We start from the raw sequence: 26,328 nt of genomic DNA, 5'->3' as shown, positions 1-26,328 counted from the left end.
TGGCTGAACTTGCGGTGATGTTGGAGCTCCAGAAGTGAGGGATCATTACCCCTGTCCAGAGAGGTAAGTAATTTGCAAGCCAGATTATGTTTGGAATAATCTCAGGGAGGAAGTGCATATTGTCATGATCACCATTAGATGTGGCAAGTGACCTGCTCTCCTCACATATGTCTGTTACCCACTGCCGCAGGTCTGTCTGTGTTTGGTCACATGGATCCACTTCTTCCAGGTCCGCACCCTCTACATCTGGAATGATGACACGCTCTTCTGCAATTCGGGCTTTTAGGTATTTCTTGCACCTTTCTGAAATGAGGGGGGCTCCAGAGCTGCCACTACCCTCTGTTTCGCTGAGAGCCACAATAGTAATGCATCTTAGTAGCTCTCTTGCATCGTCCATGGATTGTGACATGAGAAGCTGAGCTATTGACCTAACAAAGAAATCTTTAATGCGATGGTTTTTTTTTTTTAAGCAGTCCCACCGGCAGATCATCTTGATGCAGTGTGCAACATCAACCCGCACGAAACAAGGTGGGACTTTTGCTGACTGTCTACCGAGTAAGACACCACAACACTCATTGATGTAGGTCTTAAGATCAGGATGAGAAGTAAAAGCCTTGACCAAAGCTCAGAGCAAAGCCAGAGAAAAGTCACTCACAACCTCTTTTGGAGTAGGTGCACCTGCGCGTATCCATTCTGTCAGCCAATGTGTTATGGCATTAACATCATGTCTCTCTGACAGCATTTGCACCACTGGGACACTTGAGCTCTCACCCCCTGCCACAACACCCTGATATAGGAATATATGGCCAGACTCTACAGAGATTTGGTCTCTGTAGTTTCCTCACCACTGAGCCAGTTGCATCAAAACTCACAGTGGGGTTAGTAGATGTCTTTGATAACGTCTTGTACATATACATTTGTGTTTGACTCCAATAGTGACAGAAAAACTTGTCTAGTCCAATGTCTTTAATGCTACCACTGTGAGGTGCACTGTATTTTAGCATCTGCAATGACAGAATAGGATCCTTGTCGCCTAATTCTAAATCATTTCTCTCTTGCTTTGCTCTGCGCAGGGTGGCCAAATTAGGCAGATGACTTGGCTCAGGATCTCCAAAATCCATCAGCTTTGTTGCCTCTGATGCCCTCCATACATGGGGTTCCTTTCTACCCTCACACAGTTCTTTGGATATCTGCACACGCAAGTTACCAGACATCGCACGCTTGGAACAGCCAGTATGCAGGGAGTCATCAGTGTTTTTAAGTGAACACCTGAACTTCATTGTGCTGTTTATTTCAGGCTTTTTTTCACATTTTATGTGAATGTGGCCACGGCACTCCTTACAGTTGCCTCTGATTACAATATATTTGTCTGTGACTGATGGATAGACCTTGGCTCTTTTAAAAGCAAATGTGCAGGGGCATTTCACTTCTTGCCAAATGTGATGATTTATCACATGCGTCCAGATACCAAGCTTCAAAATTGTGTATTCCCTTTTTTTTGTTTTAGGGAACTTGTTTTTGTATGTTACTGTTTCAGGCATAAATTCAATCCATTTCTGAAATGGAACTTCAAAATCAAAAGTGCAGCAATCTTTTGGACTGGAGGAAAGGGACCCTGGCTCAAAATCAGTGTCATCACTACTGCCACTTGTTTCATGATCACTTTCATGAGTAAACCCTAAAGCAGTCCAGATATTGTGTCTGTTTAATTTAACAAAAGTGTATAGTGCCTTTGCAGTGATCTTGTTGTCTAGCTGTTTACTAAGCTCTGTCCAGATGCTCTGATTAGGAGTAGCTATGTTGCCATTTTGGACTATGGCCTCCTTTGATGAACACAGGACTGTGAAAATGGAATCCCTGTCGACTGCTGGTTTCTTGGGCATCTGGCATAAGCACAACATAATTACCCTCAATTACCCAGGTACAGCATAAATTTGTTTTAATATATTACTGTATTGGTCTGAATATAAGAATAATAGGATAATATAATATAGTAAGGATAATGTAGATGGATAATATATCTTATATTAGGACCAATATGGTAATGTTGACACCTTGCTAACACTAATTTAGCTATGAAATGTTAAATACAGCTGCACATGTGACCCATGGTCGTTTTTTAATACTAAAAGGCAAATTTCTGCAACTGTAATCAGCATTTCATAACTAAATTAGTAATATAAGTGTTATTAATGAGGTTTCTGTTCAATAACAAGTTCTCTTGAATGTTGTACAATTATTCGTGAAGCTATATTGTAACTGACAGTTTTAAAACAATGTATACTTACATTGGCCAGAAATTTGGATTAGTAACGACTTATGTAGTTTGATTTATATCGACCTTTTCTCCACCAACTCTACAGCATTTTATACAAGAGCATTCTTGAACAGAAGTGTCACTTGCCCCTAGTGGTGGCAGTGAAGTGTAGCAGATGAGACTCGTAAAAATAAAATACAATCAGAAGAGACTGAAGTGAAGATAATTGTTTATTGAACAAATTATGTAATGACAGAACGTCTTCGTCAATTCTACTTTAAAAGTGTGCTCACCTCGAGGATAGTTTCGCTATTCTCTTGGCCTCTTGGGGGCTGAGTGACCTCAGAATGACCACCTAATATTATTTTAATATCTAAAAAACTGAAGCAGCTCAAACGAAACATTTTACAGCACAAACGAAGCACAAACGAACGAGACTATTTTGGGTGAATTTGGAGCATGTGGGGGGCTGAGTGACCTCAGAATGACCATCTAATATTATTTTAATATCTAAAAAACCGAAGCAGCTCAAACGAAACTTTTTACAGCACAAACCAGCACAAACGAACGAGACTATTTTGGGTGAATTTGGAGCATGTGAGGGGGCTGGTGACGTCATCGTCTATAATTCAATTTCCGATATTTTAAAACCCAACGCAGCACAAACGGAAATTGTACCGGCACAAACCAGCACAAACGAAGCACAAACGATCGAGACTATTTTGGGTGAATTTGGAGCATGTGGGGGGGCTGAGTGACCTCAGAATTACCTAAAAATATTCATTTAATATCTAAAAAACCGAAACAGCACAAACGAAACTTTTTACAGCACAAACCAGCACAAACGGAGCACAAACGATTTAGCATAGTTTGACGACGTTTTGCGTTTGTTGGGGGGCCAACTTCACGCACGTATTCCAGCCGGGGGCCGGATTTCCGGCTTGAGGGCAGGTCCGGCCTCCGGCGCAGGCAAAATTTATTAATCAGGCTGCAAATTACAGCCGGAGGCACTTTCGGCGCGGACGCGTTTGGAAAAAACGAGTGCGCCGCTTCCATTGTGAGCGCGCATACCGCGCGGCTACATTTGAAACTGGGAACTTGAATGCGGTTTAATATTTTCGAGTCAATTGATTTCACCTACCAATCATATGGGAGGAGCGCAGCTCTAACTAACGTCACAAGCCTATCAGAAGCAGAGCAGGGCGGGTCCTGGGGCACGTTCAAGTTCAAAACTATGCGCAACGTTTTGCTACGGTTTCCGGGTTGAACGTCATGTTTCCTGGAAACGGCGTGCACCGGTGTGCAACAGGGTTTGAGATGCGTTTTCTCTTGTTTGGTGGGTGTGTCAGAACTGCAGTCCAATCAGCAGCAACATGTATATAAAGCACGCGGAATTAAAGTGAACTCACACAATGGGTTCAAGGAAAGTATTTTACAAATGTGTTCGATGCAGCTCGGTTTACGCATCAACTGAGGATATTAGAAGACATGTTTGTCGTAAGTTTTATTGTAAAATATAGGATATCAACATAATGATGTAGTTGTTTAGGCTATATTTTTAGCTTCATTGCAAGTGTATGACATTTGGTATAGAAATAAACAATGGTAATTAAGTGCTTTTCCTAAAAATGAGAAAGAAAATACAGGGTATTAAAACAGTATGAACTACAAATCAAGTCAGTATGTGAGGCTAAATAGATGTTTTAGTCTGAATTAGGTAAGATGTGTGCTTCCATTTCAGTTTCAGCAATCCCTTTGGGACAGGCTAGTGCATCAAATGGGTCTAGTCAACTTCCACTGGGCCTACACATTCCTGCTGCACCACAGAAGTTGGCTCCTGCACCACAAATGATGGCTCCTGCACCACAGAAGTTGGCTCCTGCACCACTGCATTTGCCTCCAGATACTACACCACTTAATTTGTCTGTTGCTGGACCATCACCTGCCTGTGCTCCAAAGTGGGCATCAGTGTCAGACCCAACACATGCCAAAAGGTACATTAAGTTCATTCCTTGCACAACTTTTCTAATGATATATTGTCTGTTACTTATCTATTTAAATGTGTGCTTTAGATCCAAAGCCATGGACGCACAATGCAACATTGCTTTTAATTTCTCTGGCAAAGCAAATAGCTGAAGATTTTCAATCTCCTGTGTTAAAGAAAGTAGAAGTGTGGAAAAAGGTAGCTACACAAATGCAGGCAAAAGGATATGACTTTGGAGCAGAGGCATGTGACAATAAGTTCAGACAGTTAAAACACAGGTTTGTTTTGATACTGGCATTTGCATTATTTTGGGAGTATGGCCACTTGAAGACATTTGCTATTTCTGGGTTTCTCTTAATAGATACAAAACAATAGTGGACAGTAAGAAGAAGACTGGGAGTGGTGCCAGCAGCTGGGTCTTTTTCTCATCAATGGAGGACCTCCTGGCTGATGATCCCAGTGTGGAGCCGGTCCTGGTCATGTCATCTTTTGCTGGTGATTATCTTTTCCATGTTAATTTTTTTTTTGTCCCACATCAACCTTAATTAGCACACCAGATTCAAAGAAAATGTTATTCATGATTTACTAAAAATATTATTATGTAAACATTATTGGATGTTAATTGTAGGTTTTAATTAAATCACTCTGTGATGGTCTCACATTAGCGTCCATGTTGGATACATAGTAGCTCCAATGTTGGCATCTATTTTTACTCCATAACTTGGTAGGGTTGCTAACAGCTTTATTTAAAGGATGTCTATTGTGTGGCTAAGGTAATTAGAATCTGGGTTAACTGGATGTTAATTTCCATTTTAAGAACATAAACATTTTTACACAGATTTCAATCAAGCAACCTTCTGAATTAATAATATATGAGCATAATGATAGGAAACACGACACACTTTCATTCCAGCATCTCATAGTTATAACAATTACATGACTTAGATGTGATCTAAGCAGAATAGACACATACAGGGGTTGTAAACACAATATATAATTATGTTATGTTATATAATTTTGATTATGGGTCAGTCAAGAATTGTTCTGGGATGAGTTTTATGGATTTTGATATGTAAAGTGTGTTGGTGTGTAAAGTTTCTGGGGTTTAAGAAAGACATTCCAGTCTGAGGTCACGGATAGTTCCTGCTGAAGTCTGTTCTGTTCATCTTCTCATGGGACCTTGGTCCTTAAGAAAGACGTAGTCGCAGGGGTCAGGTGACCTCTTGTTAGGGCCTCTTGTTTCACCATTTCTGAACAGATCTGTTCTTGCCAAATTCTAAAACATTGACAACGTTCTTCCTTTAGTTAAACAACAAAAAGTCTTTTGGCTTCAGAGCCTGGGATAATCTGGAATATGTAGCCTCTTGTGTTTGATTATGTATGAAAGCTTAACTTGTGTTTGGTTCATTCTCGTTGCCGCTACATATTTTAGTCGTCTCCATTTCCCCTTTAGAAGGCCAAATGCCCTTTCTATCACAACTCTGGTGGAGCTGTGGACTGTGTTAAATTTTTTCTGTCTTTGGGACAAGTGCCCATAATCTCTGTATGGTGTAATGAGAGATGTGCTGAGTGGGTATGCAGAGTCTCCAAGCAGGTGGTAGTCACTTCTCATCACATCCTGGAGATGGCTATTTAATGGGCAGTTTCGAAACACTCTAGCATCGTGCACAGACCCTGGCCAACCAGTGTACACATCCAGGAACCTCATCTGTGATATACACACTGCATGGAGTTGAATACTTGCATGTCCTTTCCTGTTTATGTAACTGTTTCTATGGAATGTGGGTGCTAGGATGGGAATGTGTGTCCCATCGATTGCTCCAATGACTCCAGGAAAGCCAGTTTTGTCCTGAAAGCCATTTGCCAGGATTGCAAACTCATCCTCTCTGGGCCATTGAATGTATTGGTTACTCAGTGTACAAAGGACCGTGCAAATATCTGAAAAAATATAATGAAGGGTTCCTTTTGACATATCAAACCGGTCTGCAACCCCTGAAGCTCTCTTGGTTTGCCAACAACCAAATAGAGCACAGCAATTTTTTGGGGATGTCCAAGGTTCTGTTTACAAGGAAAGGACCAACTTTCTCACAGAGAGCCTGTAGAAAAGTATATGCAGCATTTATATTAGAAGTTTCTACATCCCTATGATGCTGTAAATAAGATGAGACAAATCTTGCTATGACTGTTGTATACACACTGATGCACATATTGCTTTATACAGAGGAATTTGTAAGTAAATGTAATTAACATCAAAATAAATTCATTAAGAGCAAGTATTTTGTTTGCACATGTTTACTTACATTACAGGCAAAATAACTGAAATAATAAAATCACAGGTATAGATCTGGAACTGTAAGTCTGTCAAAATATTTTGTAATTGCAATGTCTTGTGGTCCTTTCCTTAGGAAGGTTTGCTAAACACTGATTAAACGCTACACATCTCTATATATTTTGCTATTGAATTGTGAAGTGACCATTTCATAAACTTTTCTATACTCCTCTGATTATATTATGGTAAATATTACAATAATATAGCAAAACAACAGTGATCAGGAATAATGATAAGCAATAACAAAACAAGGTCATACAGATCATAACAACTTCTCTCAGAGGTAAGAAGTGGATTATCATTCACCTGAAATGTTTGTCTTTTCATCCTAAAATGCGAGGCAAATGTTGTATCACAATAATTAGGAACCACAGTTTCCACAAATCCGTTCACTCGATTGGGAAGTTCTCTCGTGTTCTGGGCGGCAAGTGCAGTAACTGTAACATCGGGCATATTTTGCAGTACTAAACACATATTTATACCGACTTCATCAGGCTCCGAAAATTCTTCACAAAGAACACAAAGAATGGCCTTCTCAGCTGCCATAGTTGCAACTCTTGCGTCATCAGAACAGTGTGTTCAACGCATCACCGTTTCTGTTTAAAAAACGTTGTGCAACGTTTTGTCGGCGCTGAACGCAGCCCTGGCAACAGTGTGATCCACACCTCACGTACGCCGGGTTTACACCGGACGCTGAACGGAAAATCACGCGCGGTCCGGCGCCTGCCTGTTCACACCAGACGCGTATTCTTCGCGGAGGTCGACAAGCGCTTCTGCTCAGTTGTTGTTTATTCAGAGCTATTTTTTTTACATCATGGGTAAGTAAATAACCTCATAATATAAATACACCATGCTTCTGTAACCAAGAAGTTTGTACACTTCTTTTATTAATCCGTTGTCGAGACACACACGCAGCCAGAGAGAGAATATGGTAGACAGTTATAGGAGTGTATATATACCGTTGAAATATACATCCTCTCTTCAAATTTATTGTGAGGTTCCACAAAAAAAATACAAACTTAACAGGATCGAATGATGTACAACACTTATATGTAAGATCAAAATCAACAGAGTAATTTGAGTCTCTTTTGCACTGATAAGGAAAAAAGGGAGCTGATATCGCCGGCGAGACCGCCGACCCCAGAGGGTTAAATGATCTCAGGTCAGACTTCATTTCGTTTTTCAAATCACTGATTTGCCTGCTAATAGTTTCAAGTCCAACGTAGGCCACAGGCTGTTCGTCCTCGCCTGTTAGCTTAGCTTCCCCCGCATCGCCATCCCTTTCTGGTGAAGTGCCTGCGTCCTCGATTATATTTTGTTCATTCCCTTTTGCTTGATTACTAGAAGTTTTCCGACTTTTCATTCTTCCACCCCCACTCATTTTTTTAAACCAGAATACGAGTTTAGTATTTGAATTTCAGGGGATAAATCTGACTGACTATCGGGAGCTACTGATTACACGACCATTCACGCCGCCATTTCCGAGCAACTATCATCCCATTTCGAAATGTACACCTTTGCTTGACACATACTTGGAAAGGTGAACTTCAGTTGTACCAGGGAAGTTCTTTTCAATAGTCTGTGCTATTTCTTGTTTCAAAAAATCCAGAGGGACTGTTGAGACGTTTGTAACCTCTAGGGATGTTTCTTCAAAACTGGATGATCTCAAGTGATATGAAATCATGAGCTGATGCTTAGTGGCTAGCGAGAGGGGCACATTTTTAAAGCAATTGGTGTGTCGCACAACCTGCTTAAACTGTGTTTGGCCTCAAAACGCATTGTCCAGAGGCACACAAGAGGCCCAAACATCCTTATCAGTTGAGGATAGTGCTCCAAATAATGATGTTTTGGGAGCAGTTGCACACCAGGGAAGAGTTCTTGGTACTTTTGCCTGTGCTCAGAAATTTTGCCTTCAAGATAGGCAATGGACTCATCTGTGTGTGTTGGAGCAACCACAAGCTCTACAATGTCGTTTAAGTCCAACTGTATTTGCCATGCCATTTCACCCTCAGGCACCAGGTGCCCAATTATGAATGGGAGTAGTCTTATTAGAGCCCAATTTTCATGGGCGTTTCCACCTATTTTTGCCCTGGTTGAAAAGGTGTGTGGGATCACATGTGGCCTATTTGTCTTGTCGGCCCACTTGTAAGGGAAGTGCTGGATGGATTTGTTGAGGGTTTGAAGCCTGAAATACTTCGTGGATATAAGCAATACCAAACACTGTGCAAGCTCCACTGGCACTATGCCCTCAAACAGATCGTGCATAATATCTGGAGGATAGCCTGTGTGAACGCTGAAGTGGGCAAGCGTTTTGGTGAGAACACAATGTCTTTTCACCCCAAAACAGCTTGTACCATTCTCCTGAGCTGAGGTCACATGAGAGTCATGGAGTTCTTTTGTCCTAAGGGTGAATGCACCTGATTTTACTTCTTTTGTTTGGATGTCTGTTTTTGTTTCTGTGCAAAATCGGCAGATATACCCAGTGAAAAGCTCTCATTAAAACCTGCAATACTTTGACCCATCAAGTTATCTGCCGCAACAACCTGAATCGTACCTTTAACACATCTGCCAAGCAATGGAATGAAAACTCCGTCTTGCTCCAGAGTTTTCATGTCTTGAAGAAGAGGATATAAGACACGGTCATAACCATACTTATGTACATCAGTGTTACACAACAATGCAAAGTAAATTGATGATAGTGATGAATATGAGCCCTTGAGGCAAATTACTCAGTGTCCAGTAGATTCCACAAAGCTTATGTTTCCGGCGAGAAGTACCCAGAGGATTGCAAACCTCAAAATCATCTATGTATAAACGTAACAATATCCTCATCTCATCCCCTGACAGAAAAATGTTTTGCTGGAAGTGTGAACCATCCTGAGGAGATTTGTAATTGTGGTGTTCACCACTCGCCCTTTTACTCTGCTGTGCTCTGTGGTTTTCATCTACCCTGTCCACAACATCATTCTTAAAGAGTTGCTGCAAAGACTTCAATACAGGAACATACTGATAACTTCTGTTTTCTTTGGCATCAAGAACATATTCAATGGGTTCTACAACGTTAAAGCTTTCTTGATAATACTTTTTGCGGAGATAAGTTGAGCTTCGGGGACCCCCCTTCTCTATGGCTTTGAGCAATGGATTAGAAGTGCAGGTATACAGGCACACAGGCATGAAGCCTGAATTATCTTCTTTTAAATGAAGTAATTTATATAAAAAACAAATTTTCTCATTTTATGTAATCTGTACGAAAAGAGAGAGATGATAGTCGTTCTCGTCTCAGGTCATTAAAGTTAATTTGACCACGCCCACGGAGCGCGCACTCTATTCAAACACAAATGCTCTGAGGCGATCCACGCCCACATCAGCTGGATAACCCACCGAAAGAGACTCAGATTTACGACGCTGTGAGGAATAATAATATCTTAATAATAATCCTGGAAAAAATTACCTCAGAAGTACAGGTAGTTTCATTTGGAGGAGCAACGGATCCAGCTGAGGAATAGGTAGGCTACATTCTTTATTTTCAAGTGCTTTGTTCTAATCGCGATATGAAATAGTGTCTGTAAACAAAAAGACTGTTTGAATATGAATCGCATTTTTTTTGCCATTCTTCCAGTGTCTCATGGACTTTTACCTTGCGACTAGGTGTAGAGACTATGCTGGAGGAGGATGCCTGTGATGCTGGTTGGTATAGATTATTTCTGCTGTGTCTTCGGAAAGACACATCTCTGATTTTTTGCTGCCCAGTATTGCTTTCCAGCAATTCTGCACATCAGTGCAGGCAAGCCCTGTCTTCCCTTGCCTTACAGCATTTTCTACCTGCAGACAGATAGAAACAAAATCACACACTTTTTAAATAATGGTTTGAGCATCACAGCACAATTGACTTCTTTTAGAGACAACATTTTGTAAATCAAAATAACAAGGGTATGATGAAGGTAGATCGTTTTTGTTACTTTTCAAAACAATTAATGAGCTGGGCCTGCAGCCATCAACATCAATGTTTAACCCCTTAATGCCTGCATTTATTTAGACTTATATAAAACAAATCTGGAAAAATATGAAAAGAATAATAAAAGAATAAAAGAAAATATAATTAAATATTAAATAAATAAATAACATTTAATAAAGTGATAAATGATAAGTGAGTAATATAAAAAAAATGAGTAAAAGCAAATAGATAAATAAAATAAATCAGTTTGATAAAAATAAATAAAATAAACAAAAGCCAGAAAGAGTTTGTTGCAAATTTGCCCATTTCATACGGATTACACCGTTTTCTTTTGTTTTGATTTGTTCTGTTTAAAAGTATCGTTCCTAGTGTTTGTTTTATATTGGTCTGTGATTGGTTCACACACCAACCGCATTATATATCATTAGATAGGCTGAAGTAACATTTCTCTGTTTTGCGGTAAAATGCTAGGGATTTGCACTCAAATACGGAAGGCTTATCATTCGCGGAAGTCAACACAGTCTACTCATTATTACGCAGATTAACACACGGATACATACAAACATCTTAACACAAGCATAAGATGGGCTAACGTACCTTCCAAAGCACGGAGGCTGCATGGCTACTAGAGGTCTGCTACCCGACCCGAGCCCGACGGGTCCCGAAAAATGTGCGGGTTTCGGGTCGGGTTCGGGTTAATGTTTAATGAACAGCCTCGGGTTTGGGTTTAACTAAGAAAAACTAAATAGGCTATATAGTTTGCATGCCGTGTGCTTTGCCTGCTTGCTGTGTTGTGGTGACCGGCACGCGAGAGAGAGAAAGTACATACGTGCGCAGATGTGCAATATGTGCATACACACAGTCAGACACACAGGCTCTCTCTCTCAAATATAATGATAATGATAATTATATATATATATTAGGGCTGTCAGTTAAACGCGTTATTAACGTCGTTAACGCAAACCCATTTTAACGGCGTTAATTTTTTTATCGCGCGATTAACGGTCTTTTTGGCCTAGCAAACTTTGTAGTTTTTTTTTCACATGCTTTTGCAACAGGACGGCATGCGGGCCGCTGGGCTATGAAACCCATTCATTTCAATGGCTTGCGGCGTGCGAGGACGTTTTGAAAGCGCAAGCAGATCTAGCTAGACCGGAAACAAAACAACAGGCACGCCGCACACACTTGTTTGGGCTTGCGAGCCGGATGCGCGAGCGCGAATCTCTCTGCTCGAGTCGCGCGCGCTCTCAGATACACGCTGCTCTTGTAAGAATTTTCTCTGGGCTCCTTCAGAGAATATGCCTGCACTTAAAACGTGTTCAGTGCAATCGCGAATCTCTCCTCTTCCCCAGCTAACAATTTTAGGTTATAAGAATGTTTTCATAACGTTCCCATTAAGTTATAAAAACGTTATTTCTGAATGTTATAGGAACGTTCAAAACGTCCAGTTTTGAGTGGATGACGAGCGTGAGACGCCGAAATGGATGCCAATAAGATTCTGAATGGAAAGTTTACTTTTAAAAAGTTGCCAAATGGTTCCATTGACAAGACCAAAGTGATCTGTGTGTTTTGTCGTTGTGAACTGAGCTATCATCATCGCAGCACGTCCAGTCTGAATACTACTTGATGATGGCCAGCACACACACACACACACACACACACAGCTGATGCGAATTCTCCGCCCCCTCGTCAATATCAGGACCTCGTCAGTATTTATTTCACCCTTTTATTGATGGACAGTGTTATATTGTGTGAGAGATTATTTGCTCCAAGTGATAATGTTTTAGTGTGAAATTGAACAGTATATGCCAATATTGTTTTCAATAAAAAACATTTGCACAAAGCAAGCCGATCCACTTTTCCATGTTGATAAGAGCATTAAAATGAGAAAAAAATAATGGGACAAAAAGAAATCAAGAGACATTTAGAATAGATAAAAATGTGCGATTAAATGCGATTAATCGCGAGTTAACTATGACATTAATGCGATTAATCGCGATTAAATATTTTAATCGTTTGACAGCACTAATATATATATATATATATAAATATAAACATATATTTTTTTTTAATTATTTGTTTTATTTTATCATATCATTTATATTACAAAACTGTTTTGCGCATGTGCTACCGCTCTCGCGCGTATTTGCTGTGAGAAACAGAATGGACCTCGGGTTCGGGTCGGGTTCGGGCTTAATATGTAAATGTAATTGTCGGGTCGGGTCAGGTCGGGTTAAATGATCGCGGGTACGGGCTGGGTTCGGGCTTCAGTTTAAAGCCCGTGCAGACCTCTAATGGCTACAGGAACGTCCAGGTCCGGCGATACAGGTACAGCCTGCAGTCTCCACATCTCCCATCTTGGTAACCAAAACCCAGGCGTTATGCGCTGAATTGTTAACGGACTGGCTTGGTTGAACATCGGCCTTTAGGTAAATTAAACTGCCCATATGGTGTAAAAGTACACAGCCCACTTTGTCGGAATGGAGGTACTGAAACGCCTCTGAGCTTTTCAGGTTATTAATTGCATTCCCATCCACCGCCATGGAATCAATAAAATAAGAAAAGATCTTGGATGTTGTGATGCTGGGCCATATCGACATGTTGTCCGCCCATGATGTTACCTTACTTGGATGCGGAATGGTCAAAACACCATTTTTAACAAGATTTTCGGTCGAATGTTGCCATTCCAAAGCCATGTTTACACCACTACTCACTGAAGAGACCACAAATGCTGCCCATTGCATGATTGCAAAAGGCCTGGATGCAAAAGTGGAGATAAATGAAAATGGAGTGTGTTTGGTTCCACCCGATACAAGCACACAATCTCACAGAGTTGACTTGGTGATGCATAATTGCGATTGCAAAATATTCCACTGTGGATCTGTGTGCAAACACTTAATTTTCTCACAAACCATTGCAGAGAAACAAGGACTTGTAATTCAAGACCTTAGGGCAGAAGCAGCAAGAAAAATTGTTGACAGTGAATCCTATTTCGCAGATAATGAAGACCTCACTGTATATCATTTTGATGAGAGTGTAGGAATTGTACGTCGTAAAAGGGCCAAATTTTGCACATGCATTGCAAATAGCTATGGAGAGGTGTGTGTATGTATCTTAGTTCATAACATTATCCACACAACATCCTGTGAGAACATATCTGAGGATTCACACTGCTCAAAATCCAGTGAGAAAAAAAAGTAACACTGCAACACATGCTCACAGATCTTCATGAGTGGAGCCAATCAGAAAAATTTCACGAGGATAAGGAAGTGCACAGTTTAGTACAGAGAGCACACAAATTCGTTTTTTTCACAGTTTAGCAAACTATCAAGAAAAAGAAAAGTGACTGCACTTCATAATTATCGTAAAAGGGTCAAAAAAGCAAAAGATGCAGTCACTTACACGGTCAAAAAGAAGAAAAAACGTAGTTGATCTTGTAGAGAGATAAGAAATGTTTCATTGATGAAACAATGACTATATGCTCTGCCTAGCCAACATGCCTAGTTTTGGTCAATGAGTGTTGTACAGATGCTTTGTATAAGAACAAAATAAAGGAACACATGGTGATTGTAAATAATTCACAAAATAATGCTTTTATTGAATGATCTTTTGCTTTAACATTACAATAAAATATTGAATACTTTACTTTTGTATTAAGGAACAAAATTGAATTACAAATGTGATTACAAATTACAAAACAATTAAAAAAATAAAGTGGATTATAGGTATCTATAAAACACAGCAACATTACAACAGAAAGGTATTATTAAACAGCTGTACCTTAACTAGTTCACATCTTTCGTAGAGGATTTAAGTGTTTTAATTTTTTCTTTGAGGCACGAGTCAATGAACTCGAATGTGCCCACCATTAAACCAGGCCCAAGCCCATGGGTTGCCTGTTCAAACGTCTCCCAGTTTCTCCCTAAAGTCACCAGAAGTGTTTGTAAGGTCTTCCTGCAATTGAAGTACATAAAGCTTTTGGTTTCAATTTAAAGTAAAACATTAAAAACATTCAGCATAATAAAATGTACTTTACCTGCAGGCTTCAGTTTTGGAAATTGCATCCTAATTGGACATCCTCATTTTCACACATTTCCTGGACCACTTTTCTTTGTGGAGTAAACTTTGCTGCCAGGAACATTACGTCACTGACCAGCTCACTGCATTCATCTGAAATGAAACGATGTAAACAAATAGCATTATTAAAAAAATATAATACCCAACCTAAAAAGACACTTAACAATCACTTAAAATGTTTTACCTTCACACAGTTTAGTGCACAGTGAAGTCAGTTTGGTCCGCTTGGTGGGCTGCACACCCATGCCAGTCAGCTTTTCCTCTATGGTTTTTTTCTGTGCCTTTGCTTTTCGCAAATAAGAAACCACAGTGTTGCTGGAGTAACACTCAGGTGGTGAGCATCTCCTCTTTAATTCACTTGTACAGACCAGATATCTGTAATATTAAATTAAAGGAGCTTAAGTAGTGGTCCTATAGGAACAGCAGTGACTTCCCTGGCCTAAAGCCCTGTCCATTCTCCGCCTTAAATCGCGGGGGGATCAGGAGGCTTCTCTCTAGGCACTGGAAGGTGGCAGCACTAGTGGCGTTTTCAATGGTTGATCCCCATTCAGTCAACATCGACTACGTCCGACGTTCTCGACTGAAAGGGAACATCCTGGTTGCATACAACCCATCAAAAGCAACAAATTATCAAAATTAGATTCTAAATGTCACGTAAATGTGTGCACGACATATCTGATTTTTGACTATTTTATTTTGGTTGAGATCAGTGAGCATGTAAAAGAACTGGGTGACTGAAAGAAAGTAGTCTGTAAAATGTGGTGTGCAATGTCACATTGATTTTCTCCTACACTAATCCTGTTGCATTACCTCTTTGCCTGGTGAAAGTCTGACACTTTCAGTACGCTTTACATGTTCTCAAAGGGTACCACAAATGAAACCCCAGTTCAAACAAAAACTACACGATTTTTTCATGTGTCTCTACATACTGGAGACATGACATTTGTATAGATAATCAATTAATTAAATTATTTATTTATTGTTGTGTTGGAGTTAAGGTAAGTGAGTTGATATCACACAATGATTACCAAAGTTGCCAACCCCTGTTTTAATCTAATATATTATAACCAACACGTGCTACTCTGAGTAAATGCTAATTAATAATCTGTTTGTAGGGGCCGGGTCATCAGCATCAACATATGTTTTTAATCCAATGAGTAAATAAAAACAGCAATGTAAACACCTTATATGACTTTATATAAACACCAAAATAGACTCAAAACAAAGAAACAATATTCAAACGGTGTTAATACAAAAACACCCAGCACACAAAAATGGATATGGTTCTGTATATGAGTTGAAGTTCCAGCAATACTTTCAGTCTTTATAACGTTCACCATTGTAGAAAGTTAAGGTGTAAGTGTGAAAGTCAGATGCAAGTCTTAACTGTCTTTAAGGAGTCAAATGATGTGGAGGTTTGATGGTAAATGAAATCCAACGAAGTATGACCTGAGTCTGTTACAATATTTATGTCCTTAAATCCAAGCGAAACAATTTCTCCTCTATTGCACTAAGAAATCTCTAATACTTTCTAAGAATAATTATTGGCTTAACCTCTTTCCACCACTTCCTCATCTAGGTGTTTGGCGGTCTCTGCAAAGATAATGTAGACAAAATACAAATAACTACAGTTTTGGAACGACGAATGGAAATAATAATAAATAAAATTTAAAAAAAATATATATATATATATACATATATATACACTCACCGGCCACTTTATTAGGTACAGCTGTCCAACTGCTCGTTAACACTTAATTTCTAAGCAGCCAATCACATGGCGGCAACTCAGTGCATTTAGGCATGTAGACATGGTCAAGACAATCTCCTGCAGTTCAAACCGAGCATCAGTATGGGGAAGAAAGTTGATTTGAGTGACTTTGAACGTGGCATGATTGTTGGTGCCAGAAGGGCTGGTCTGAGTATTTCAGAAACTGCTAATCTACTGGAATTTTCACGCACAACCATCTCTAGGGTTTACAGAGAATGGTCCGAAAAAGAAAAAACATCCAGTGAGCGGCAGTTCTGTGGGCGGAAATGCCTTGTTGATGCCAGAGGTCAGAGGAGAATGGCCAGACTGGTTCGAGCTGATAGAAGGGCAACAGTGACTGAAATAACCACTCGTTACAACCGAGGTATGCAGCAAAGCATTTGTGAAGCCACAACACGCACAACCTTGAGGCGGATGGGCTACAACAGCAGAAGACTCCACCGGGTACCACTCATCTCCACTACAAATAGGAAAAAGAGGCTACAATTTGCAAGAGCTCACCAAAATTGAACAGTTGAAGACTGGAAAAATGTTGCCTGGTCTGATGAGTCTCGATTTCTGTTGAGACATTCAGATGTTAGAGTCAGAATTTGGCGTAAACAGAATGAGAACATGGAACCATCATGCCTTGTTACCACTGTGCAGGCTGGTGGTGGTGGTGTAATGGTGTGGGGGATGTTTTCCTGGCACACTTTAGGCCCCTTAGTGCCAATTGGGCATCGTTTAAATGCCACGGCCTACCTGAGCATTGTTTCTGACCATGTCCATCCCTTTATGGCCACCATGTACCCATCCTCTGATGGCTACTTCCACCATGTCACAAAGCTCTAATCATTTCAAATTGGTTTCTTGAACATGACAATGAGTTCACTGTACTAAAATGGCCTCCACAGTCACCAGATCTCAACCCAATAGAGCATCTTTGGGATGTGGTGGAACGGGAGATTCGCATCATGGATGTGCAGCCGACAAATCTGCGGCAACTGTGTGATGCCATCATGTCAATATGGACCAAACTCCCTGAGGAATGCTTCCAGCACCTTGTTGAATCTATGCCACGAAGAATTGAGGCAGTTCTGAAGCCAAAAGGGGGTCCAACCCGTTACTAGCATGGGGTACCTAATAAAGTGGCCGGTGAGTGTATATTCCAATGTCTATGTTATGTCTATTACAGGGCTCTTCAACTATTTTCTTTGAATGGTGAGATTGTCCCAATGAAAATAATAGTGGGGCCCAAAATTTTTAGGGCAGTTATCAGACTCTTTCATTATTAGCATGACAAAATAAACGTTATCTTTTTAGTTTTGTTGGGTAATAGACATTATTCAAAGCAGCGCCATGACAGAAAGCGAGGCTGTGAGGTATAGACTTATTTTCAATGGCATCTGTTGTAAAACACTGGATAAAGTGCCTAGATCACTTAGAATTTTCCACAGCTCATGTTGTCTGGAGTTTTTGTCTACTTAAATTTCTTGGAAAGACTTTTTTGCATTGTTTTACCAGCAGAAAAGTCCAAAAAAACATGAAATAACACTACAACCCACTGAAGAGATGCATGTCTATCCCTCAAAGCCTCAAAGATGGTGCTACTGTTAATATATGACATCTCAGCCCAAACTAAAGAAGCTTTGCATACATCTGCAGACTAGGAAAGTGAACAGACATTTTCAACATTCTCACTCTAGTCTGTTAACTGAATATTGTTGTGCGCTCTCAAACTCACAGCTAGGTGTGCATTAAAGAGCACTCTGTAAAAAACATTGCATTGCCTAAAACAGCATAGTCTTACTGTGCGTTCACACCACACGCGAATACCGCGTCAAATACGCGCCTACCGTGTCTAGTTATACGCTTGAACACTTTGAATCCATTCGTGCTTCAAGAGCGAAATTGACGCGTGTAAAAAACAAATGTTTGAAGCGAAATTTACGCACGTCGGAATCGAAACCCGTTGGCGGCCATCTTTTTTATGTTGATCGAGCATTCATCGAGAGAGTCACCACTCTGTATTTCATCTGGAGAGCAGAACGACGGCGTAGGGGTCATCGTCGCCGTATTTGTGTCCACCAGACCCTTCGGAGGCGAACCCAGTTTGGAGAGTTTAACCATTTGCTCGCTCCAGGGGCTGCGCCTGGATGACGGGCGCTTTCAGCGGTACTTCCGCCTGTCCCGCGCCCAGTTTGATGTCCTGTTGTCCCGCATCGGAGCGAGGATCACCCTCGCCCTCACCCACCTAATATGTCATTTATTTTTGTTTTGATGATAAATGGAGCCAGCCTCCACCGCGCTGCACTCTACACCTCATTCGCGCCAACGCTCAACACTTTGCATTGACTTAACATTGAATTCACTCGCGCCAGACGCTATATTCACGTCTGGTGTGAACGCACCATAACGGTGCGTGTCCACTACAGCGGCAAAACTCCACTCAGTGCCGTTGGCAACGCTATTATGCCTCCGCTTTGGGGCGTGTGAGTAAATTTACCGTGGAGCACGCCTCCGAAACGAATGTCTCCACCTTTTGCGTTTCCTCTTCTTTTAATGGTGGTTCGCAAACCAAGTACTTTATTAGCGCCATCTATCATCTAAAGTTCAAACTGATGAAACAATTCATCAGCAAATGTTCAAGACAGACCTAAATAAAACACATGAGTAACTAAATAAAAAAAAAATTTAGGGTATAATTTATGATTGTTTAAATAAACATTCAACTGACACATTTTCCAGCTTATTTGATATTTGCAAATTTCGTAGATAAAAAAAAAAATAAGAAAAAACTTGCGAATGTATTGACTAGAGCTAAACTACAATCTGAACAAATGATTGAATGCCAAATAATTTAATAACATCAAATAAATAAAATAAAGCACTACTGACAAATAATCGGCATGTAAAATATGCTTTTATTCTGGAATTAGGTAATGCTGGGTTATAAAATGGTATCCAGCAATGTTTGCCAGTTGTCATCATGGACTATCGAACGAAGATTGTCATTATCACCCTACTTTACATGCAAAGGAGACGGCGCCATAGGTTTTGGGTACACCCTATACGCCAGTACCGCAGATCACACAGTGAGTACTACCGTTTGGTACAGGAGCTTCGTTTTGACGATGTCTTGTTTCAGCGTTATTTCAGACTGAACAAGACCGAGTTTGATAAGCTGCTGACCATACTGGCACCTAGGATAACGATGCAGAACACATCGTTTCGTCTGGCAATTCCCCAGCCGAGCACCTTGCCATTTGCCTACGGCGATTATTTATAGGATTTTTAATGTCATGTTTGCATTATAGGCCTTTTACATGTTTATTTAAAAACATAGTTCTCACGTTTAACTTGGGAGAGTAATTAAATAATTATTTTTAAATAATAATAAGAAGAAGAATATAGTTAACTTTATAGATTTTCCCAGTAGCACCTCAATGCAGTACATGAGATCCACGGGGAGGAGTCGGATCAAGATCCAAGGGGTGGAGATGGGTAGGATTAGGGGTGGGTTTAGGGATCAGGGGGCGGAGATGGGTAGGTTTGGTATATGTAAGGTGGGAGGAGTTGGATCTGGATCCGACTCCTCCCCGTGGATTTCATGTTCTGCAGTGAGGACCATCTCGATTTTCTTGCAAGATGAGAAAATGGAGAATTGTTGTTATTTCTTTTAAATGATGTATTATGTTGGTATTTAAACGTGTCTCTGTTACCTTAAATTATACGTTTATCTCTGTAAAGCTGCTTTGAAACAATCTACATTGTTAAAAGCGCTATATAAATAAAGATGATTTGACAGGTTAGTGAGGTGGGAATCTTGTGATGGGTCTGTTTTGAAAACCAATTTCTTAAAAAAAAAACTTCTTTTTTGTTATTGTAGCCACAATTGATTTGTTTAACATTAATTTTCTTATAAATACCACACAGCTTTTTTTTTTTACAGTCTACCTTTGTTGTTGCAGCTACCTTGCCACTGGTGATTCATTCACAACAATAAGTTACAGCTACCGTGTGGGTGTCTGCACAGTGGCACGCATTGTTGGGGCAGTGTCCCAGGCTATATGGGAGTGCCTGTTGGATGACTATATGCCTGAGCCATCAAAGCAGGACTGGAGCAACATTGCTGCAGGTTTTCTAGAGCAATGGAACTTCCCAAACTGCTTGGGTTCCATCGATGGCAAACGTGTTGTCATCCAAGCCCCTCCAAACTCAGGGTCTCTGTTTCATAACTACAAGGGGACCTTCTCTCTTCTCGCCAAATATCTGTTCCGTATAATAGATGTTGGTGGATATGGACGTAACAGTGATGGCGGGACCCTGGCCAACTCTGCCTTTGGTGAAGCCCTGAGGAATGGCAACCTTGATCTCCCAGATGACTGTGTATTGCCAGGATCACAGCGCTGTACTCCACTGCCACATGTGTTTGTGGGGGATGAAGCCTTTCCCCTCCAAAGAAACCTCCTGCGTCCCTTTCCTGGGTGCAATTTTCTCCTAGGAAAAACGTGTTTTCAACTATCGTCTCAGTCGTGCCAGGTTGTCTGTGGTGTGCCTTTGGCATACTAACAAGCCAATGGCGTATGTACCGTGTGTGAAGACCACCTGCATCCTCCACAACTTTCTTAGGATGTCCAGAAGAGGGACCAGAAACCACCTATGTGTCTCTTCTTGCCAGAGAGAGGGGCCGGCGGCACTCCAGGAGGCTCCAAGACTGAGAAGCAACAATGCTGCACGTGTTGCCATTCGCATCAGGGATACGTTCTCTGCTTATTTCTGTACAGAGGGTGCTGTAGCTAAAACCCCAATTCCAGAAAAGTTGGGACATTTTGACAAAAAACAATAAAATCAACAATCTGTGATTTATTTATTATCTTGAACCTTTATTTAACTGATGGAAACACAAGAAAAAAATTATATCTTTTCACTGACCAATTTAATTGTATTTTGTATAAAAAAATATTTTGATGGCTGCAACATACTCCAAAAAAGTTAGAACAGTGGCAAAATAAAAGTGAAAAGATGATCAAAGTTAAGTGTTTTGTCCACAATAAGTAGGTGAACTGGTAATAGCTGAGGCTATTTGTAAGCGAAGATGGGTCATGGCTCACCACTTTGTGCAAAATACCATGAGAGAATCGTCAAACAATTGAAAAATCACAATTAGTATGTCACAAGTATTTATGTCTTTCACCATCTACCACACATAATATTGTGAAAAGATTCAGGGAATCCAGAGAAATATCAGTCTGTGTACAGCAAAGCAGGAGACCTCTGTTAAATGTGCATGACCTTTGTGCCCTCATGGCACTGAATGAAGCAAACATACAGTATATCATTGTATGGAGGTACATCAGTGCAAACGGCAAGTGGGACTTGCATTTGTGTGAAGGTTTCGCTGACATGGAGGCATATATTTGGATTGTACAGAGACATAAACTGCCATCAACGTGACATCTTTTCTGGTAAGCAAGACAATGCCAGGCCTCATTCTGCACATGCTAAAACTGAGTGGTTTCTAGACACTTCTGCACCGTAGAAGAGATGTGCCTGATGTCTGCAGACCAGAGCTGTCTCTTACTGAAAATGTATGAAAAGGAGAATCCCATCATGAAAAGGAGAATCAGACAACAATGACCATGGACTGCTGAGCATATATTCAGAAGAGATTGGGCAAAAATTCAACTTGCAAACTTCAAGAATTAGTATCCTCAATTCACAAACTATTAAAAAGTGTAATTAAAAGGAAATGTAATGTGACACAGTTGCAAACATGTCTCTGTCCCAACTTATTTGGAGTGTGTTGCAGCCATAAAATTAAAAATGTGTGTATATGTACAAAATACAGTTAATTTGGTCAGTGAAAACATTGAAAATATTTTCTTTGTACTTTTGTCAGTTTAATAAAGGTTAAAGAGAATTAATAAATCATAGATTCTTGATTTTATTGCATTTAACAAAATGTCCCAACTTTTCTGGAAATGGGGTTGTAATTGAAAAGCATACATTATTTTCATGTGTAAAGGAAGTACTTCCCACAGACATAAATACTTCTATATCTTTACTAATTCTCATGTCATTCCAAACACTTATGTTCAGAAACATTTCTTCTGTTTGATCTCCTTTTTTTGACCATATAATCTTACTACCAAAGTTTCACTTTTATATTATGTTTTTTCAAAGTTATATTCAACAATACCAATGTACTCAGTTTTTATATTATTAACCATTATGGTATGGTTTTAACCATTGATTGTACTGATTACTGTACTGATTGAAGAAGTTACCATTTTCATAGAGTGTATGTTCACTCAAAAAAAGGAAATTAGCTGGTTATTACATTTAAAAAAGCATAACGTGTAATTTTAACTAAATAATTTCATGTTTCAAAGGTGAACGTGATAAAATCATGTAGGTTAAGCATGAAATGCAACAAATTAACATTAGTTAAATTCAGTCATGTTGAGATAACGTGATTCAATATAGTCAGACTGATCTTGCACCGAAGATGGAGAAGCGAGATCACGCGAGATGACAAACCGCATGCCCAGGAAAATAACGAGACTATCACATGAAGAACTTGCCTGGCGTTCATTTGGAAAAGGTAAGATAAAATCTGTTTTCATCCATAAATGCAAACAAAACAATGTGTATAAAGGCATCAACAGACTGTCCATCATTTTTAGCAATATTTGGTCATGCTTGTTTGTTATTTTTGTAGGCTACTCAGGCCGTTAATGTCAGCAGCAAAATAGACTTAAAATACTCCGTCATTATTGGTCATACATACTTAAGAAATATGAAAAATAAACTGTTAAATGTCTTCTTTTCATGTGTCCACTTACAATCGAAATAAAACATTGTGCTTTTGTAAAATAAAGAAAATAAACGGTGTGCTTTCGGGCTCTCCGTCACCGTGAACTTCTTTTTTGGAGCACGTCTCAAAACTTAAACAAAACGCAGCGAATACTATTCACCCAGGCATGAACTATATATCTTTATAATCATTTAAGTGTCTACTTTTAAATTATCTGATTCATAACAATGTAATCTGTATGAAAAGAGAGAGATATCAGTCGTTCTCATTTCAGCTCATTATAGCTTATTATCTTTTAATGTGATTGTGACCACGCCCACGGAGAGCGCGGGCTATTCAAATGCAAATGATCTGAGGCGATCCATGCAAACGTGTCAACGCCCCCACATCAACTCGATAAAACACAACAAGTTTAATCAGATTACAGTACTTTACGTCGTCTTGCGAGGCTATGAGGAATAATCCTGGGAAATGTACCTCCAAAGTGCTGGTTTAAATTAATTTCGAGGAGCAACTGAATAGTAAGTTTTTTATTATTAAGTGCTTTGTTCTAATCGCGATATGGAATAATTACCTAACCCTAAAGCAAAAAGACTGTTTTATGAATCGCGTCTGTGTGTGAATTAATGAACAGCTTTTACCAAACTATAATGCTATACTGAGATGAGTAAAAATCGACTGAAATATGTTTGAAATAAAATGTCTTTGCATAAGCAACGTATTAAACTGCAAATTAACATTTATATGCCCTCAAATATTATAAAAACAACACGATATGCCTATGTTACAGGCAAAATATGAAAGACAACATTTCGTTGACAAGTTTTGGATTGATTATAATTTTTTTACTGTAAAATAGACTACTGCCACATCAAATAAGCTTTTGTTCGCCAATTTTTGCTCATGTTAAATATATATATTATGTTTTGTCAAAAATAAAGTCATCAACTAAGATGTTATTATAGTGTTGGTTCCAATGTAGGCTTTATTCAAACTAATGAATCCTTAACTTTGAAATGCGTATGATAAAATGTATATTTTAGTTTTGAATACAAAATACATAAATATTTTAATGGTTGTAAATTAAATATTTTAATGGTTGTACATTTATCGGATCTCTTTCAGAACGTCACTTGTGTGCCATCCAACCACATGAGTACTGGTGAAGGGGGTCATCGGCCATCATCAAGTTTGTGATTTCAATGGTTATTTGTAAGTTTTGCCAGACCTGAATAGTTTTGGCCTAAAACAGTGAATTTGTCTTACTGACTGATTCCAATGTTGACATGCTTATGATGCTAGGGTCCAGCTAAACCTGTATTTGCCCAGTTTGTTTAGATTTATTTTTCTATTGGAGTGGGGGTGTGGGAGGGATGTGGAAGTGTAAGGCATGTAGTCTATCTCTGTCTGGTAGATATGACCTACTAAAACATTTTAGACTTCAGCACCGGCATATGCTGAAGTCTAAAACTTGAATTATATCAAACTTCCATCCATCCATCCATCTTCTTCCGCTTATCCGGGGCCGGGTCGCGGGGGCAGCAGTCTAAGCAGAGATGCCCAGACTTCCCTCTCCCTGGACACTTCCTCCAGCTCTTCCGGGGGGACACCGAGGCGTTCCCAGGCCAGCCGGGAGACATAGTCTCTCCAGCGTGTCCTAGGTCTTCCCCGGGGTCTCCTCCCAGTGGGACGTGCCCGGAACACCTCCCCGGGAAGGCGTCCAGGAAGCATCCGAAACAGATGCCCGAGCCACCTCAGCTGACCCCTCTCGATGTGGAGGAGCAGCGGCTCTACTCTGAGCTCCTCCCGAGTGACCGAGCTTCTCACCCTATCTCTAAGGGATCGCCCAGCCACCCTGCGGAGAAAGCTCATTTCGGCCGCCTGTATCCGGGATCTTGTCCTTTCGGTCATGACCCAAAGCTCATGACCATAGGTGAGAGTAGGAACGTAGATTGACCGGTAAATCGAGAGCTTTGCCTTACGGCTCAGCTCTTTCTTCACCACAACAGACCGGTACATCGACCGCATTACTGCAGAAGCTGCACCGATCCGTCTGTCAATCTCCCGTTCCATCCTTCCCTCACTCGTGAACAAAACCCCAAGATACTTAAACTCCTCCACTTGAGGAAGGATCTCTCCACCAACCTGAAGTGAGCAAGCCGCCCTTTTCCGACTGAGGACCATGGCCTCGGATTTGGAGGCGCTGATTCTAATCCCAGCCGCTTCACACTCGGCTGCAAACCGTCCCAGTGCATGCTGAAGGTCCTGGTGTGAGGGGGCCAACACGACAACATCATCCGCAAAGAGCAGAGACGAAATCGCGTGGTCCCCAAACCTGACACCCTCCGGCCCCTGGCTGCGCCTAGAAATTCTGTCCATAAAAATTATGAACAGAACCGGCGACAAAGGGCAGCCCTGCCGGAGTCCAACATGCACCGGGAAGAAGTCTGACTTACTACCGGCAATGCGAACCAAGCTCCTGCTTCGGTCATACAGGGACCGGACAGCCCTTAGCAAAGGACCCGGGACCCCATACTCCCGGAGCACCCTCCACAGGCCGCCTCGGGGGACACAGTCGAATGCCTTCTCCAAATCCACAAAGCACATGTGGACTGGTTGGGCAAACTCCCATGAACCCTCCAGCACCCTGTAGAGGGTATAGAGCTGGTCCAGTGTTCCACGGCCTGGACGAAAACCGCACTGTTCCTCCTGAATCCGAGGTTCCACTATCGGCCGTATTCTCCTCTCCAGTACCCTGGCATAGACTTTCCCAGGGAGGCTGAGAAGTGTGATCCCCCTGCAGTTGGAACACACCCTCCGGTCCCCCTTCTTAAAAAGAGGGACCACCACCCCGGTCTGCCATCCCAGAGGCACTGTCCCCGACCGCCACGCGATGCTGCAGAGGCGTGTCAGCCAAGACAGCCCCACAACATACAGAGACTTGAGGTACTCAGGGCGGATCTCATCCACCCCCGGTGCCTTGCCACCGAGGAGTTTCTTGACTACCTCGGTGACCTCAGCTACGGTGATGGACGAGTCCACCTCTGAGCCCTCAGCCTCTGCTTCCTCAATAGAAGACGTGACGGCGGGATTGAGGAGATCCTCGAAGTATTCCTTCCACCGTCCGACGACATCCCCAGTTGAGGTCAACAGCTG

At 40.8% G+C, this 26,328-nt stretch overlaps 2 long non-coding RNA genes across 2 annotated transcripts; one reads left to right on the top strand and one right to left on the bottom strand.

The window, feature by feature from the left end:
- Positions 1 to 821: 821 nt before the first annotated feature.
- LOC130084480 (uncharacterized) lies at positions 822 to 1,693 on the top strand. The gene is made up of 2 exons (XR_008806940.1): positions 822 to 878; positions 1,074 to 1,693. It is a non-coding gene; the product is annotated as an uncharacterized LOC130084480 (long non-coding RNA).
- A 12,602-nt stretch (positions 1,694 to 14,295) lies between these two features.
- Positions 14,296 to 14,978, bottom strand: LOC130084479 (uncharacterized). The gene is made up of 3 exons (XR_008806939.1): positions 14,787 to 14,978; positions 14,562 to 14,695; positions 14,296 to 14,479 (listed from the first exon to the last, which is right to left on the bottom strand). It is a non-coding gene; the product is annotated as an uncharacterized LOC130084479 (long non-coding RNA).
- Between the last annotated feature and the right edge of the window lie 11,350 nt (positions 14,979 to 26,328).

Source organism: Rhinichthys klamathensis, unplaced genomic scaffold (genome assembly GCF_029890125.1).
Source record: "Rhinichthys klamathensis goyatoka isolate OS25496 unplaced genomic scaffold, OSU_Roscu_1.1 h1tg000065l_1, whole genome shotgun sequence".
NCBI lineage: Eukaryota > Metazoa > Chordata > Actinopteri > Cypriniformes > Leuciscidae > Rhinichthys > Rhinichthys klamathensis.
The sequence above is the reverse complement of the archived record's forward strand: the minus strand, read 5'-3'. Positions and strand labels throughout refer to the sequence as shown.